The sequence below is a fragment of the Halichoerus grypus genome, chromosome X, assembly GCF_964656455.1.
Source record: "Halichoerus grypus chromosome X, mHalGry1.hap1.1, whole genome shotgun sequence".
Taxonomy (NCBI): Eukaryota; Metazoa; Chordata; class Mammalia; order Carnivora; family Phocidae; genus Halichoerus; species Halichoerus grypus.
In genome coordinates, this window is record NC_135727.1 from 90619708 (window position 1) to 90635769 (window position 16062).

Genomic DNA, 16062 nt, shown 5'->3' on the forward strand with positions numbered 1-16062 from the left:
GTATGACGTCTCTTAGGATATTTGGGGTTTATTTCTAGGGCCTGAGGTCTTTGATCTATTTATTTGTTTAACCTGTTTGTCAAGTTGTAAGCCCTCTGAAATGTTTCCAGGTCTGCATCCAAGGTGTGACATCTTTATTGTTATGAACTCCATGTTGCAGATTTTGGGGTGTCTGAGATGTTTGGGTGCCTTGGTTATACAGTGTTAAGTCTCTGCACTGTTTTGGAACCTTTCTTCTAGGGTGTGGAGTCTCTGAGGGTTTGCATGTCTGTGTTCCTAAGTATAACGTCTCATAAGCTGTTTAGAGATGTTTCCAGAGTCTGAGGTCACTGGAATATTTTTGTGCTGTGTCTTGTCCCAGGGTGTGAAGTTCCTGAGTTTTCTGGGAACTTATGTGCAGAGTATCACCTTTCTGGGCTGTCTGGGGCCAGTATCCCAGGGAATGGGCCACAAGGCTTATGTCATAGTTCTTTGAGTTGTTTGGGTGTGAGGTCTCAATACTTTGCAGGGTTGATGCTCATCTTGTCTTTGAGCATTTCCCCCCAACTTTGCCCAGATATTTTATGTATACCCCAGGTGGTGAGCTCTCTAAGCTGTTTGGGGGTCCATGTCCACGGTATGAGGTATGTAGGTTGTCTAGGGTTTGTGTCTCCATGTGAAAGGTCCCTGAGATGCTTTAGGGTCTCAGGGTATGAGGTTCCTGTTGATGTTTGTAGTAGTCTGTGGCCAGAGGATGAGATCTATAAAATAACTGGTTATCAATGTCTTGTTATGTGAGTCCTTGGAGCCTTTGGCCAGAGTGTGAGGTCTGTAGGCTGTTTTGTGATCTGTGTCCGCAGTATGAGACCCCTGCACTGTCTTGGACTCTGGGTCCCATGGTGCAAGGTCTCCAAGCTTTTCTGTGCCCTGTGTCCAGTGATATGACATCCCTGAGCCATCTGGGGTGTGTTCCAGTGGGGAGTCTCATTCTGTTTCACAGCCAGCCTGTACTCCGTGGTATAACATGAATCACCTTGATCAATTTACCCTTTACCGTCTAGTGGTTTTCTCCTCCCATTCTTGTGCACACAGACCAGTGCATGTGTATTTCCGTAGAGCACATATTTATAATATTTATAAGTGGAATTGCCGGGTCAAAGAAGTTATTTATTCAACAAACTCCCTTTTGAGTACCTACTGTGTGCAGGACACTTTTAGGTGCTTGTGGAGACACGGGGGACTAGAAATCCACATACACTCTGGTGGTACTAGTGGGGAGGGAGGGATATCCATTTTTATTTTGATCGATGCTGCCACACAAGTTCACACCTCCATCAGTGGCATCAGGAGAACGAATGCCTTTTCACGGGCCAGGGGGCTCTGCAGCAAGGGGCTGGGACACCCTGGCATCGCCTTCAGCTAGATCATCAGGGTATGGGGCTGGGACGGTCCATTGGGGGATGTGTGAGGGGGAGCCTGGAATGGAACGGGTGCAGGGGGAGGAAGACATGAGGGTCTCTTTCGTTGTGTTGGCATGAACTGAAGATGGAATGATTCCTGGGTGTTGGCATGAAACAGCCCTTCCTAGGCCGCACACCTAAGGAGAGCGGGAAGGGTGGGAATGAAGAGTTAATGATGAGACAGTGCCGCTCTGGGACATACCATTGTGCGACATGCAGATGGTACAGTCGGCTCCGGGAGGTACCACGGGGGGGGGGTGTCCGTGTATTTTGGAAGAAACCACTGTATGTGTATGGTTTCCTCATTTTGCAGGTGCATCGGCCGCACTCCAGATGGAGAAGAGAATGGTGCCGCCCTGACCAAACGGAGCCCCCGGGGAGGGGGATGGTGGACCCCACCCTCGGCCTAAAGCCTCCACCCATCCGGAAGCCGCCACCACCATGATCTTACGTCTGGTTGGCTCTGAAGAGTCGAATCAGCAGCAGGGGTGGTGTGGGGTAGAAGGCTGCGGAGCAGTGATTGGCTTCGCGGCGAGCAGGGCGGGACCAAGCCCCGTCCTGGGCGTTGATTGGTCACCGCAAGACTGCCCACCGAAGCTCTTCCAGGGTACCAAGGTTTTCGGGAATCACTCATAGGCTACGAGCGCGTCGGCTGTCTCCGTGCTGCTATTGGCTGCTGACTTGGCGCAGGCGCTATGGCCCCTGCGTTGGCGTTCGCGGTTGCAGAGGCAGGGCTTTGGCCACTGGAGACCATAGGTTCGAATCCCGTCTGGGAACTTCAATTTGCGCCACCTGTAAAGAAGCTGGCATTATTGGCTAGCACAGAATGTGTCGGGTAACCTTTTCTATTCTCTACTACCTGTTCTTACTCTTTTTAGAACAATGCTTATTGTGTCCCATTATATTGATTTCAGGACCCACTCACTGTTCACAGCAGCACTGAGAAAAATTCTTCACTGGGGTTCCTGACATCTGTATTTCAGGCTACCTGTAGGTGTGAGTTCTGCAGAGAAGGTTCAAGGTGATCTTATGATCCTCCTCTAAGATATCCCCTCCTCTCCCCGCCCCCCCCCCCCCCCCGAGGATGACTTGGAGGCTTCCTGCCCCCTCTGGACCAGGCCTGATTAAGGGTGTGTGGAGGTGTATGTGTGTTTGTTGAGGAGTAAGGAGAGGGGTTGGGCCATAAATGCATCATAAATGCATGATTTCATGCTCTGGGATGGAGGGGTGTGTGGCATTTAAAAGAGGAATTTTGAAGGGGGCAAGATGTAACTGCAAGGATAAACTTCTTAATGATATGGGATTTTAGGCATCGGGCAGGGGAGGTGTTTGGCTGAGTGTAGGTAAGTAGGAGGAAAGTGGTTCTGAAGTCAGTCAGCTCACATCCCAGGGTAGTTATTACATGCTGTTCGCAGTGTGGAGGTCTGTGTCACAGAGATTTAGGTCTTCCAGGTGTTTGTGGGTTTCTGTCTCGGGGTGAGAAGTCTCTAAGCTGCTTGGGGGTCTTTGTCTTGGGATGTGCAGGGTTGTTTGGTTTTTTCCCCTTAAAATTGAATTTCCTTTTGTTTTATTGGCACTTCTCTGACCACTGGAGGGGCTTCATACTGTTTTCTGAGCTTGTTGGCAAAATGTGTTTTTTAAGTTTATAAAACTTAAATTCCCTTTTACATCTTTTAATCTTTTTTCCTTTTTAAAAAAAATATTTTAAAATCATTTTAGACTTAGAGAGAATTGCAAAAAAGAGTGCAGAGAGTTCTGCATACCCTTAGCCCCACTTCCCCTGATGTAAAGAACTTACATAACCCTAGGACGACTTTACAACCAGGAAATGGATACTGTTGTTCATGAGCGGTGGTTCACCTGTTTCGTGTCCGTGACCAAGGTGTGAAATATCTGAGCTTTTTGGACCCAGGGCTCTCTTGGGTTCTGTGTCCCATGCTGTGATGTCTCTGAGCATTTGGTGTATGTTTCTGGATGCTAGGTCTCTTATTTCCTTGGTGGTTTCTGTCCCAGAGAATGATATCTTTGATCTATTAGGGTCTCTTCAGGGCATATCTTCTCTGAGCTGTTTGGGCTTCTGTGTTCAGGGTGGGAGGTCTCTGAGCACTTTGCGGGTCTAAATTCAAAGCTATGTGTACTCCCAGCCAGTTTTTATTGGTCTCTGTCAGAGATAATGAGGTCACTCAATACTTTTGGATTCTGTGTCTAGGGCAGGATTTCTCAACCTCAGCACTATGGACATTGAGGACCAGAAAATTCTTTGTTATGGAGGGCGTTGTAGGATGTTGTACTAGTTTGCTAGGCCTGCTGTAAAAAAAAAAAAAAAAAAAAAAGTACCACAAACTGGAGGGGGGGTGTTGCTTGAGCAACCGAAATTTATTGTCTCACAGTTCTGGAGGCTGGAAGTCTGAGATCCAGGTGTTGGCAGGTTTCTTTCCTTCTGAAGGCTGAGAAGGAGACTCTGTCCATGCCTCTCCCCTAGCTTCTGGTAGTTTCCTGGCAGGCTTTGACGTTCCTTGGCTTCTGCTGCATCACCCCGATTTCTTCCTTCATCTTCACGCGGTGTTCTGTGCACGTGGGTCTGTGTCCAAATGTCCCTTTTTTATAAACACGCCCATCCTAGTGGATTAGGGGTCCGCTGTACCCCAGGAGTATGACCTCGTTTTTATATCTGCAATGGCCCTGTTTCCAAGTAAGGTCACATTCTGGGGGTCCTAAGGGTTAGGACTTCAACATATGAATTTGAGTGGGGGGGATATAAATCAACCCATAAAAGATGTTTAGCATGGGCAAGAAAGGAAAGAGGGAGGAAAGTAAGGAGCAGCCCCCAACACCCAGAGTTGTCCAGGTATTTACAGCTGAGCCAGAAATGGCTTCACAGAATACTAACCTCAGACAAGGTCACTCTGAGACCATGATAAAATGAGACAAAGCAAAGCTACTTTATAATGTTGTCTAAGCACCGACAAAAACCGGTCATTGTGCCACCTGCGAGGTACCAAACGTCTGCCTCTCTTGGTTAAAATGAGTGACTGCTGCTGCTTTTTTTTTTTTTTTTTTTAACACCAAATTCAGCTTTGTGTTTATTGTAGTCGGCCCTCACTAGAGATAAGATTTATGGAGATACCCAGTCATAAAACTGCCCTCCCTTTCTGACAGTATCCAATCTAGAGGGAGCCCCCCTTCTTTGTAGCCTCCCCGAAACCACTTAACTGAAGCCCAGATCCTATCATTGGTTCTTACTTTTTTTTTTAATTAAAAAAAAATTTTTTTTTTAGTGATCTCTGCACCCAACGTGGGGCCCGAACTCACAACCCTGAGATCAAGAGTCGCGTGCCCTTCTGACTGAGCCTGTCGGGCACCCCTAACCGGTTCTTCCTGATACCCTCTTACTGAGACGTCCCTTGGCTCCCATGGTGTGTATTCTCCCTCACCGAAATGAATAATGAACCCTACTTGTTCAACTACAGGTATGTTCCTGGGGGGTCTTTGGCTAAAGGGCACTGACTAGTGGCATCCCTGATCTCTACCCACTTGTTGCCAACAGCACCTCTCCCCTTCCAGCTGTGACAACCAAAATGTCCCTTAGGCACTGCCAGATGTTCCCGAGGCGGGGGAGGCAGATTGCCTCTGGTTGAGAACTACTGGTCCAGGGTATGAAGCCTTTGGACAGGTTGGGGGTCTTTGTCTGAAGTTCGTGGTGTTCTCTGAAAAGTGTTCGGGTCTGTTTCTCAGGATGTGAAGTCACTCATCTGTCTCAAGGTCTCTGCCCCAGTGTTTGAAAGCCCCAGGCTCTTTGGGGTGCTCCTCTAGAGTGATGTCGTCACCTGCCAAAACTCGGACGTGAGGTGTCCTGGCGCGCACACGCCGCCCTGGCTACAGACCAGCTCAGAGAGGCAGAGAGAACTGGGAGTCATGTGATTGGTAGTGAACTCCTCCAGATGGGCTCGCAGCCACCCCAGCTTCCCTGTCCAGACCAGGAAATACAGGTGGTCACTTCCTTCAGAACCTCTGTCTTGCCCTCTGTTCTAGGGGTCACAGAGTCTCCCTTGCTACCATTTGGGGCCAGCTGGGTCGTGGAGAGGCAGCGGCTGTGGTCCAGAGTGGAGAGCCCTATCTTGGGATGGACGTTGCTCAGATGGATGTTGGAGTCTGTCTCCCCTCAGGCCTCGTCCACACCCAGTACGCATGGGTATTTGGGGCCTGGTAGAACCTATTTCAGAGCCTGGAACCCCCAAGTCCTGGTGGGGTGGTAGGAGAGTCCAGCTTTTTGGAGCATCTTTCTAAACCTTAATTTGACCTACCTGAGGTTTTGCAGGACTACTCTGAGTCAGAAGGACAGCGTAGGACAGTCCACACACCTGCACTCTCCTGATTTCAGCCCCCTCCCCTCTATAATCACACATCCCTTCTGAAAGCAAAGTTCAGGGCTGGGGAAAGGGATGAGATACAGGTAAATGCCATCTCTGGCCAGGGTCCAGTGTGGGTCTGAGACTGTCTCAGTTGGAACATGGGAGTCATGTGCACGTATCACTTAATATAAATGTCTGTTGGGTTCAATAAAGAGTAAATATTCTCCAGAATTGTGTTTCCATCTCTAGTAAACCCACAGTTTTACTTCCTGTGTTCCTTTAAGAACATACATAATAGGCTGTGCATCGTGAGGCAAGGGTGCACAGTGAGAAAAAACATTGTTCTTGTGAAAACTGTAAATTGGGTTATAAGAGAGACAGGTTTTCTTTTTTTTTCTTAGAGAGGGGTTGGGGGAGGGGCAGAGGGAGAGAGAATCTCAAGCAGGCTCCATGCCCAGCACGGAGCCCAGTGCAGGACTCGATCTCACGACCCTGAGCTCATGATCTGAGCCAAAATCAGGAGTTGGACGCCTAACCGACTGAGCCACCCAGGCGCCCCCAGGTTTGTACTTTTATGCAGGAAGCAGGGTCTGAGCTCTGGAGAAAGGCTTTGGGGGAGGGTGCAGGGCCTCAGTGAGTCAAAGAAGAAGTCATAAGAGAAGTCAAAAAATAGTTTGTATCTTTTTCTTTTTTTTAAGTAGGCTCCACGCCCAGCACAGAGCCCAATGGCAGGGCTTGAACTCACCACCCTGAGATCAAGACTCAGACGTTTAACCAGCTGAGCCACCCAGGCACCCCAAAAATAGTTTGAACTAAATGAAAATGAAAATAAAACTTACCAAATTTGTGGGATGCAGCAAAGCAGTACTTAATATAGAGGACAGTTTTAAAGGCATTTTGGCTTCTGTCTTGCTCTTTCTTGGATCACTTGCTGTAGGGGAAGCCAGCCACCATGTTGTGAGGACACTCAAGCAGCCGCATGGAGAGATCTATGTACCAAAGAACTGAGGCACCCCAGCCAAAAGCCATCGCTAAATTGCCAGCAATGTGAGTGATCCAGCTTGGAAGCCGAGCTTCCGGCCCCACTTGAGCCTTCTGATGACTGCAGCCTGAGGGACTCAAAGCCAGAGCCATGCATCTAAGCTGCTCTTGAATTCCCGACTCCCCAAATCTGTGTGAGATGATTGGTGTTTGCTGTTGTTTTAAGTTGCTAAGTTTTGGTTAATTTGTTGCATTTCTGAGCTCTTTGAGGGTCTCTGTCTAGGGTTCGAGATTTCTGAGCTTTTGTGACCTGTATCCATATCTGGGTGTTTGGGGCATTCCCTCTTTCACATTTTTAGGTCTCTGATCTCTTTGGGGGGGTCTCTCTCTCTGTGTGTTTTTAGGTCTCTGAACTATTTGGTGTTCTATGCCTCAAAGTGTGGGGATTCTGGGCTGTTTTGGGTTCATGTCCAGAATGTGATCATAACTGTTTGGGATCCTTAATCCCCGGGTGTGATGTCTCTGAGATACTTTGTACTTGGGTCCAGAATTTGAAGTCTCTGAGCTCCCTTGCAGTCTGTGTTGTAGGTGTGAGGTGTTCTGGGTGTCTCAGTGTTCACAGCCATGAACTCTTTGGAGGATTGTGTTTGGAGAAACCCATTTGTTCTTTGAGGTGTATGGAGTTTTAAGTCCCAGGAAAAGGTATCATGAAGGTGACTGGAATCTGCATCTGGGCTGATCGGTGCTGGAGCAGTTTGGGCCAGTGAGTCCCCGCATATAAAGTCTCTGCTGTGTTCGAGAGTCTATGTCCAGATATTGATATTTCTGGTATTGAGGGCAGGGCGAATCTGTGTTCCAGGGTGTCAGCTCTCTGAACTGTTTATGGGTATATGTCCCAAGATGTGAAGTTCCTGAGTTGTTTGTGAGTGTGTGTGTCCCAAATGTGTGGGGTCTCTGACATGCTCACAGCTGTATGTTGCAGTTTATGAGGTCTCTGTTCACAGGTGTATGTACCAGGGTATCCGAACTCTTTGAGTGTGTGTGCATGAGATTATGAGGTCTCTGATCTGTTTGGGTGTGTGGTTCCCAGGATGAGACATGTTTTATTTGTTTGTGGGTGTATATTCCAGGATGTTAGTTCTCTCATCTTTCTGGATGTGTACGTCCTGGGTGTGAGGTTTCTGCTCCATCAGTATATGGTCTAATGGTGTAAAGGTTTCTGATCCACTTGTGGGTATATGTCCCAGGCTATGAGGTCTCTGATCTGTTTGTCATTGTATTTCTCAGGATGTGAGGTCTCTCTTCTGGATGCAGGTCAAGGGTATGGGGTCTCTAATCTGTTTTTGGTTTTATGTCCCTGGATATTAGATCTCTGGTCTCTGGGGGTATATGTGCCAATGTGTGAGCTCTCTGACATGTTTGTGGGTATATTTCCCAATATATGAGGTCTTTGTGGATATATTTTCCTGGTTGGTATGTTTCTGAGCCTTTTCGGTTATGTTTTCTGGGGGTGTGAGCACTCTGGTCCATTTGTGGAGTGTGTGTTGCAGGATATAAGGACTGTTCTGTCTGAGGGTGTATGTCCCAGAGTGTGAGGTCTCTGCTGTGTCTGTGGGTATATGTCTCTGACTGTGAGGTCTCTAAAATGTTTGTGGGTGTGGTTCTGAAGATGTAAGTTCCCTGAACTCTCTGTGGGTGTGTGTCTCGGAAAATGAAAATCTATGGTCTATTTGTGAGAGTGTGCGTTCCAGAACATGAGGTCTCAGAGCTGTCTATCCCTGTGTATGTCCCAGTATGTGAAGTCTGTCTGCATGGGTATAGATCAAGGGTACCAGTTCTTTGATACTGTTGGGTTGGTACTTCCTAGGGAATGAGGTCTCTGAGATGTTTGGGGTGGGGGGATTTCACATAATGTGAGTTCTCAAGTATGTTTGAGGCTGTATGACTCTTTGGGTGTGTATGTTCCATGGTTTGAAGTCTCTGAGCTCTTTGTTGATGTATATCCTAAGGTATGAGGTCTCTGATCTATTTGTTGTTATATGTTATTATATGTGAGTCTGTCTTCACTGGTGTATATCAAGGTCTGTTTGTGGGTGTATTTCTCAGTGTATGAGGTCCCCGATCTGTTTCTACATATATGTTCCAAAGTAAGAAGCCCCTGATATGTCTCTGTATGTAAGGTCTCTGATCTTCTCATAACTGTATCAGGAGCTGGAGGTCTTTCATCCCTATGGTTATAATTCCCAGGTGTCTTGTCTGGTTATGTTTGTGGCTGTATGTCCTAGAATATCATGTGTCTGCATTGTTTCTGCAAGGATGTCCCCATTGTGAGGTTTCTGATCTCTTTGTGGGTATATTCACCAGAATGGGAGATCTGATGATGTTTGTGGGTATATGTCCCAGAGCATGAGGTCACCGATGTTTGTGCATGTAAGCCCCAGGATCTGAGGTCTGTGATGTGCTTGTTACTACAAGTATCAACATGTGAGGTGTCTTTCATGGGTGTATGCCAGGGGTATAAGTTCTCCAGTATGTTTGTGTTTCTGTGAATGTGGGTGTGAGGTCTCTTATTTGTCTGTGGGTGTATGTCTCAGTGTGTGAGGTCTGTGAGGTCTTTTTGGGTTTGCATCCCATGGTGTGAGGTCTCTGATTTGGTTCGGGGGTTATTTACTGAGATATGAGGTATATGTTTTTTTATCGTTGGATGTTCCGGGATGCGAGGCCTGTGGCTATTTATCATTGTATATCCCAGGATGTGAGGTCTCTTACGTGGGTGTATATAGAAAGTGTAAGGTCTTTGATCTATTTGTGGTTATATGGCCCTGGGTGTGAGGTCTCTGATCAGTTCATGGAGTTAATTCTTGCAAACAGAGCAGCAATGTCAAATTGTTAGGGGTTACATCCTATGATGCATGATGTGATGTCTTTGATCTTTTCGAGGGTGCATGACCCACAGTGTGAAGTATCTGATCTATTCCTTGTGTGTTTCCAAACGTGTGAGGTCTCTCACCTGGGTGAGGGTATATGTCCCATGGTGTGAGGCCTCTTATTTATTTGCAGGTATATTCCCAAGAGAGGAGCTCTCTCCTCTCTTTTGAGCGGTGGGGCCCAATTTGAGAGTAAGGTCTGATCTGGTTGTGTGTATATGCCTCAGGGTGTAAGGTTTGTGGGCATATGCCCCGGATGTGAGGTCTCTGATCTGTTTGGGTGTGTCTGTCCAGGAGGTGAGATTTCTTTTTTTTTTTTTTTAAAGATTTTTTATTTTTATTTATTTGAGAGAGAGAGAATGAGAGAGAGCAAGCACATGAGAGGGGGGAGGGTCAGAGGGAGAAGCAGACTCCCTGCCGAGCAGGGAGCCTGATGCGGGACTCGATCCAGGGACTCCAGGATCATGACCTGAGCCGAAGGCAGTCGCTTAACCAACTGAGCCACCCAGGCGCCCCCAGGAGGTGAGATTTCTGATCAGATTTTTGGGTGCATATCCCAGGATGTAAGGTCTCTGATCTTATTGTGGGTCTAATTCCCAGGATTTAAGGTCTCTGATCATTTGTGGATGTACATCCCAGAATACATTTTTTCTTTTTAAAAAAAAGAAAAGATTTTATTTATTTATTTGAGAGAGAGAGAGAGCACGTGAGAGAGAGATAGATCATGAGAAGCAGAGGGAGAGGGAGAAGCAGACTACCCACTGAGCAGGGAGCCCGATGCGGGGCTCGATCCCAGGACCCTGGGATCATGACCTGAGCCAAAGGCAGACGCTTCACCAACTGAGCCACCCACGCGTCCCCAGAATACATTTCTTTAGTTTTTACAGGTATGTGTCCCAGGTTGTAGGTTCTCTGATCTGCTAGGGGGATTATTTGCCAAGATTTGAGGTTTCTGATTTGTTCATGGGTGTATGTCATAGAATGTGAAATCCTAGATCTTTTAGGGTATGTATGCCCAGAGTGTAAGGTTTCTGACCTCTCTGTGGTTGTGTTTATGCTGTGAGGTTTCTTCTCTGTTCCTTCCTGTATGTGTCAGTACGTGCTGTCTGGTCATGAATTTTGTCAAGGATGTAAGTTCTCTGATCTGTTTGTTGTATATTCCAGGACATGAGGTCTCTGATCTGCTTGGTGGTGAGTGTCCCTGTGTGTGAGGTGTCTGAGCTCTGTGTGTGTGTGTGTGTGTGTGTGTGTGTGTGTGTGAGTGTGTGTGTGTGTGTCCCAGGGAGTGAGGGTTGTAATGGGCCTGGGGGTGTATCCCAGGTTGTGAGGTTTCTGATCTGTTTCGGAGTGAATGACAGCAGGCGCCGTATGTGAACTCTTTATGGGTCTATGTTCTAGGCTTTGGGGCTCCCACGTGGTGGTCAGTGTATGTGCTGGGCGCAGGAACCATAGTCCGTTTCTGGATGTACTACCCAGCATATGAAGTCTCTGAACTGTTTATAGGTTTGTGTTGCAGGATTTGAAGTCTGTGATTTCTTTTTTTTCTTTTAAGCCCTAGTGTGGGGCTCACAGTCATGACCCCAAGATCGAGAGTCACACGCTCTACTGATTGAGCCAGCCAGGCGCCCCCTAGTCTGATTTCTTTATGGCTAGACTTTCCAGGCTGTTAGGTCCCTGATCCGTTTGTGGGTGTGTATATGAGGTGTGAGTTCCCTGATTGGTCTGTGGGTGTATTTCCCAGAATGTCACGTCTCTCCCAGTCGGTGCCGTGTACGTCACATCCGTGCTCTGTTTAGCTGAATATTGGCCCCCAGTAATATCTGTGTCCCAATCCCCGGAACCTGTGACTATGTTAACTTTCTGGGAAAAAGGACCTTGTAGGTGTAATGAAATGAAACACTTTGCGATTGGGGGCTTATCCTGGATTAACCAGGTAGGCCTAACATAATGACTGCTACCCTTCTATGTGGGAGGCAGGATGGTAAGGGTCAGAAATGGCCGTGGGAGAGTGATACGCGCGGAGTCAGAGACAGTGATGTAAAGATGGAAGCCGACCGAGAGGAGGTGTGACAACTGAAACCGAGAGAAGAGGGATCAGAGAGAGATTTGAAGATGAAACACTGCTGGCTTTGACGATGGAGGAAGGGGCCACGAGCCAGGGAGTGCAGGCAGCCCCTAAAACTGGAAAGTGCAAGGAAATGGATTCTGTCTTGGAGGCTCCAGGAGGAAGGCAGGTCTGCTGACAACTTGTTTTTCTCTCTCTAAGACTCGTTTTTGGGTTCCTGACCTGTAGAAATGTAAGGTAGTAAGTGTGTTTTGTTTTATAGCATCAAGATCACAGTGACTTGTCACAGCAGCGATAGGAAAGGAGTACAGTCCCAGGTCGCGAGGTCTCTAGCTGGTTGTCGGCGCGCATCCCAGGATGTGAACTCCCCCGTCTGTTTGTGAGCGCGTCTGATGGCGGGAGGTCTCTGATCCGTGTGCGGGTGGATGAGCCAGGGTGTGAGGTCTCCGACCTACTTGAGGGTGTGTGTCCCAATATTTGTGGTCTCTGAGCTGCTTGTGTGTGCGTGTCCTCGGACGTGAGGTCTCTGAGCTGATTTGGGGTGTACGTCCAGTGTGTGAGGTCTTTATGATGTCTGTGGGTTGTATTCGAGATTATTAGGTCTCTGATGTGTTTCAGATATCTTTCTGATGATAATGAACTTGCCACTTGCTTTGGTGGTATATATGCCAGAATATAAGTTCTTCGATCTGTTTAGTTGTGAATGTCTAGGGTGTGAGGTTTGAAAGAGCTTGCTGTGAGGGATTGTCCCTTGGCCCGAATCCTCTGATCTCTTGTGAGTATGTGTCTTGGCATGTGAACTCTCTGATCTCTTCGGGGATATATGGCACAAGATATTAGTTCTGTGGTCTGTTTGTGGCTCTTTTTTCATAGCATGTCGGGTGTCTGATGCACCTGGAAGCATATGTTGCAGGATTTGAGAGCCCTGATCTATTTGTGGGTATCTCTGGTTGTATATAGTCTCTGATACGTTTTGGAGCCTATCCCGTGATGTGAGCCCCCCGATCTGTGTGTTGGCATATCTCTCAGAGCGTGAGGTCTCAGATATGTTTGCGGGTATATATTGCGGGGTTTGAGGTCTGTGGTCTCCGTGGTTATGTGTCCAGGCTGCAAGGTCCCTAATCTGTTCATTGAAGTGCATCCCAGGATATGAACTCTCTGATCATTTGTGCGTGGGAGGGTAGATGAGTGTGAAGATTCTGATCTCTTTTCTGGTAAGTGAACCAGGCTGAAAGGACTGGTATGTTTCAGGGTGTTTTCCCAAGATGTGAATTCCATGATCTGTTCCAGAATACCTGTCCTAGGATGTGAAGTCTTAAAGCTATTCGGGGATGTACATCCCAGGCACGAGTACCCTGAGCTGTTTGAGGGTGCCCGCCCCAGCTTGTTAGATCTCTGATGCTTTCTGGAGTTGTTTGCAAGTATATGAGATTTCTGATTTGTATCCTTGGACATGTAATGGAATGTGGAGTTTATTATTTGTTCAAGTGTGCATATCCAAGGTCTGAGGTTTCTGAGCTCTTTGTGGGATGTGTTGGGGCTTCTGATCTGTTTGCAGGTATGTGCCCCAGGATTTGAACTCTCTCATTTCCTTGTGGGTGTGGGCCCCAAGCTGCCAAGCATCTTTAATTACTCTGGAGGATGTAGTTCCTAGGATATGAGGTCTCTAATGTGTTGTGGCTTCTTGTTGCAGGGTTTGGTGTCTCCGAGCCATTTCTGGTTGTATTTCTCAGATGAAGTCTGATCCATTTGTGTGTCTGTATCACAGTATGCAAGTGGTTTTATTTGGGGGGGGCCTCTTTTGCTTGTTAGTCAATGGTATGAGGTCTGTTCTGTTTGTGGGTATGTGTCCCAATTTTTGAGGTCCCAGACCTGTTTGTGGGTGTATGTCCCAGAATGTGTGTCTCTCTGCTGTCTTTAGATGTATGGCTGAGGGAAGGAGGTCTCTGATCACTTTCTAGATGTATGACTCCAGATGAGGGATGGGAGCTGTTTCTAGTATATGTCCCAGTATTTTAGGTCTCTGAGCTTTTTGGAGGTATGTGTTTTGTGATTCGAGATCTCTTATTTGTTTGTGTGTGTATGTCTCTACTCTGCCGACTTAAGGCCTCCTAAAGATGCCTGTGTCGTAATCCTTGGAAACCATGCGTGAAGATGTGACCTTACATGTTAAAAGGTACTTTGAAGGTGTGATTAAATTACACATCTTGAGATGGGAAGATTTTCTTAGATTTTCTAGGTGGGTCCAGTGTAATCACAAGAGTCCTAAAATGAGCGGGACAGGATGCCTATTGTCACTGAACGAAAAGTAACGACACAGACCAAGTCAGATACAGTGATCTGACGACGGAGGTGTTTGTGGGTGTGTGCCCCAGCTTGTGAAGTCCTTGAGCCGGTCACGACAGCATGTCCTGGGACGTGAAATTTCCGTTGTGCATCTGTGTCTGTACTCGGCTAAATAATAGGACTCCGAAGATGTCCAGTGAAGGACATGTGAACAGGGAGCCCTAATCAGGGAGGGGATCGATGATGGAGGCAGAAATCAGAGAGATTTGAAGATGAAGCGCAGAGGGCTTTGCAGGTGGAAGAAGGGGCCAGGGGCCAAGAATACAGGCACTCTGGAAACTGGAAAAGGCCAGGAAATGAATCCCCCCCCTCCCCGCCCAGAGTCTCCAGAAGGAACACAGCTCTGTTCACACCTGACTTTAATACTGTAAGACCCATTTTCGGATTTCGAACCTACACAATGTAAGGTAATAAATTTGTGTTTTTCCATGACCCTAAAATCGTGGTGATTTGTTACAACAGCGATGAGAAACAAATACAGTGTCCTGAGTTGTGATGTTTCTGTCCGGTTGTCTGTTCACATCCTAGGAATGTGTTTGTGAGTGTGTCTGATGGTGGAGGCCTCTGACCTGTGTGTGGGTGTATGAGCCAGGGCAAGAAGTCTCTGACCTGCTTGAGAGTGTGTGTCCCTAAATTTTGGGGATTTGTGGGGTGTACGTCTCGGGATGGGTGGTCTCTGGTCTGTTTGTGAGTACGTGTCTTTGGATGTGAGGTCCCTCTGCTGATTTTGTGTGTCTCTTCATGTGAGATCTCTGAGGTGGTTGTGAGTTATGCCTAGGTTGTTAGATCTCTGATATTTCATGGGTATTTCCAAGATTTCTGCTTCATTTGATTATATATGTACCAGGATGGGAGGTCTCTGATCTGTTCGGATGTGTATATCCAGCTGTGAGGTGTGCAGCTCATTGGGGGTGTCTTTCATTTGGCTCAAGTCTCTGGTCTTTTTGTGAGTCTGTGTCCCAAGATATGAACTTTCTGAACTCCTCGTGGGTGTTTTCTGAAGAAGTCAAGTACGTAATCAGTCTTGAGGTATTTTTCCTAGACTATGAGGTCTCTTACTTGATTGTAGGTATATGGTGCAAGACTTGAGATCTCCGATCTGTGAGTACATGTCTCAGGCTGTGAGTTCTCTCATCTGTGTGTGGGTACCTTATTGTTTTTCAGTTTTTGCCTTTCTAATCACAATATTTGAGTTTCTGATCTGTGTGTGTGTGTGTGTGTGTGTGTGTGTGTGTGTGTAAGGGCGTGAGGTGTCTTCTGTTTGTGGTTATGTGTCCCAGTTTGAGAGGTCCCTACCCTGTGTGTGGGTATATGACACAGAATACCTACCTCACTCTTTTTTTTTTTTTTTTTTGGATGTATGTCCAAGGGTGGGAGGTCTCTCATCTCTTTGGAATCGTATGATATGGGATGTGAGGTCTTTGACCTACTTATGGGTGTATATCTCAGGATGGGATGTTTTTATTTTTTTATTTTTTAAGTAAACTCTACGCCCAGTGTGGGGCTTGAACTCACGATCCTGAGATCAAGAGTCACACGCTCTACCGACTGAGCCAGCCAGGCCCCCCAGGATGGTATGTTTTTAATTCCTCATGTACGTATGTCTAAGGTTGGTAAGGGTTGCTGAAAGATGTCCATGTTTTAATCTCTGGAACATGGGACTATGGGACCTTAAATGTGAAAAGGTCCTTTGCAAAAAAAAAAAAAAAAAAAAAAGGCCTTTGCAGATGTGATAAAGTAATTATCTTGAGACGGGGGAGACTGTCCTGGATTATTTTCCAGGTGAGTCCAGTGTAATCACAAGGGTCTTTACAGGAGGGAGGCAGGACAGTCCGTCAGAGAAGCAGATGTGATGACAGAAATAGAAATCGGAGAGAGAGATTTGAGGATGAAACACTGCTTTGAAGTTGGAGGAAGGGGCCACGAGCCAAGAAATGCAGGCAGCTCGAGAA

General features: G+C 47.1%; 1 long non-coding RNA gene across 7 annotated transcripts in view; it reads left to right on the forward strand.

Moving 5' to 3' along the window:
• The window catches only part of LOC144380598 (uncharacterized), a 79586-nt gene that overhangs the window by 42329 nt on the left and 21195 nt on the right, over positions 1-16062 (forward strand). For 2 of the 7 annotated variants that reach the window (XR_013444813.1, XR_013444814.1), the window contains exons 2-6: positions 1753-2274; positions 2354-2460; positions 4718-4909; positions 6729-6838; positions 15592-15684. This is a non-coding gene — a long non-coding RNA (uncharacterized LOC144380598). Of the gene's footprint in view, positions 1-1752; positions 2275-2353; positions 2461-4717; positions 4910-5174; positions 5364-5471; positions 5622-6728; positions 6839-15591; positions 15685-16062 lie in introns of all 7 variants that reach the window. The other 5 variants (XR_013444810.1, XR_013444812.1, XR_013444811.1 and 2 more) reach the window with 4 other exon arrangements.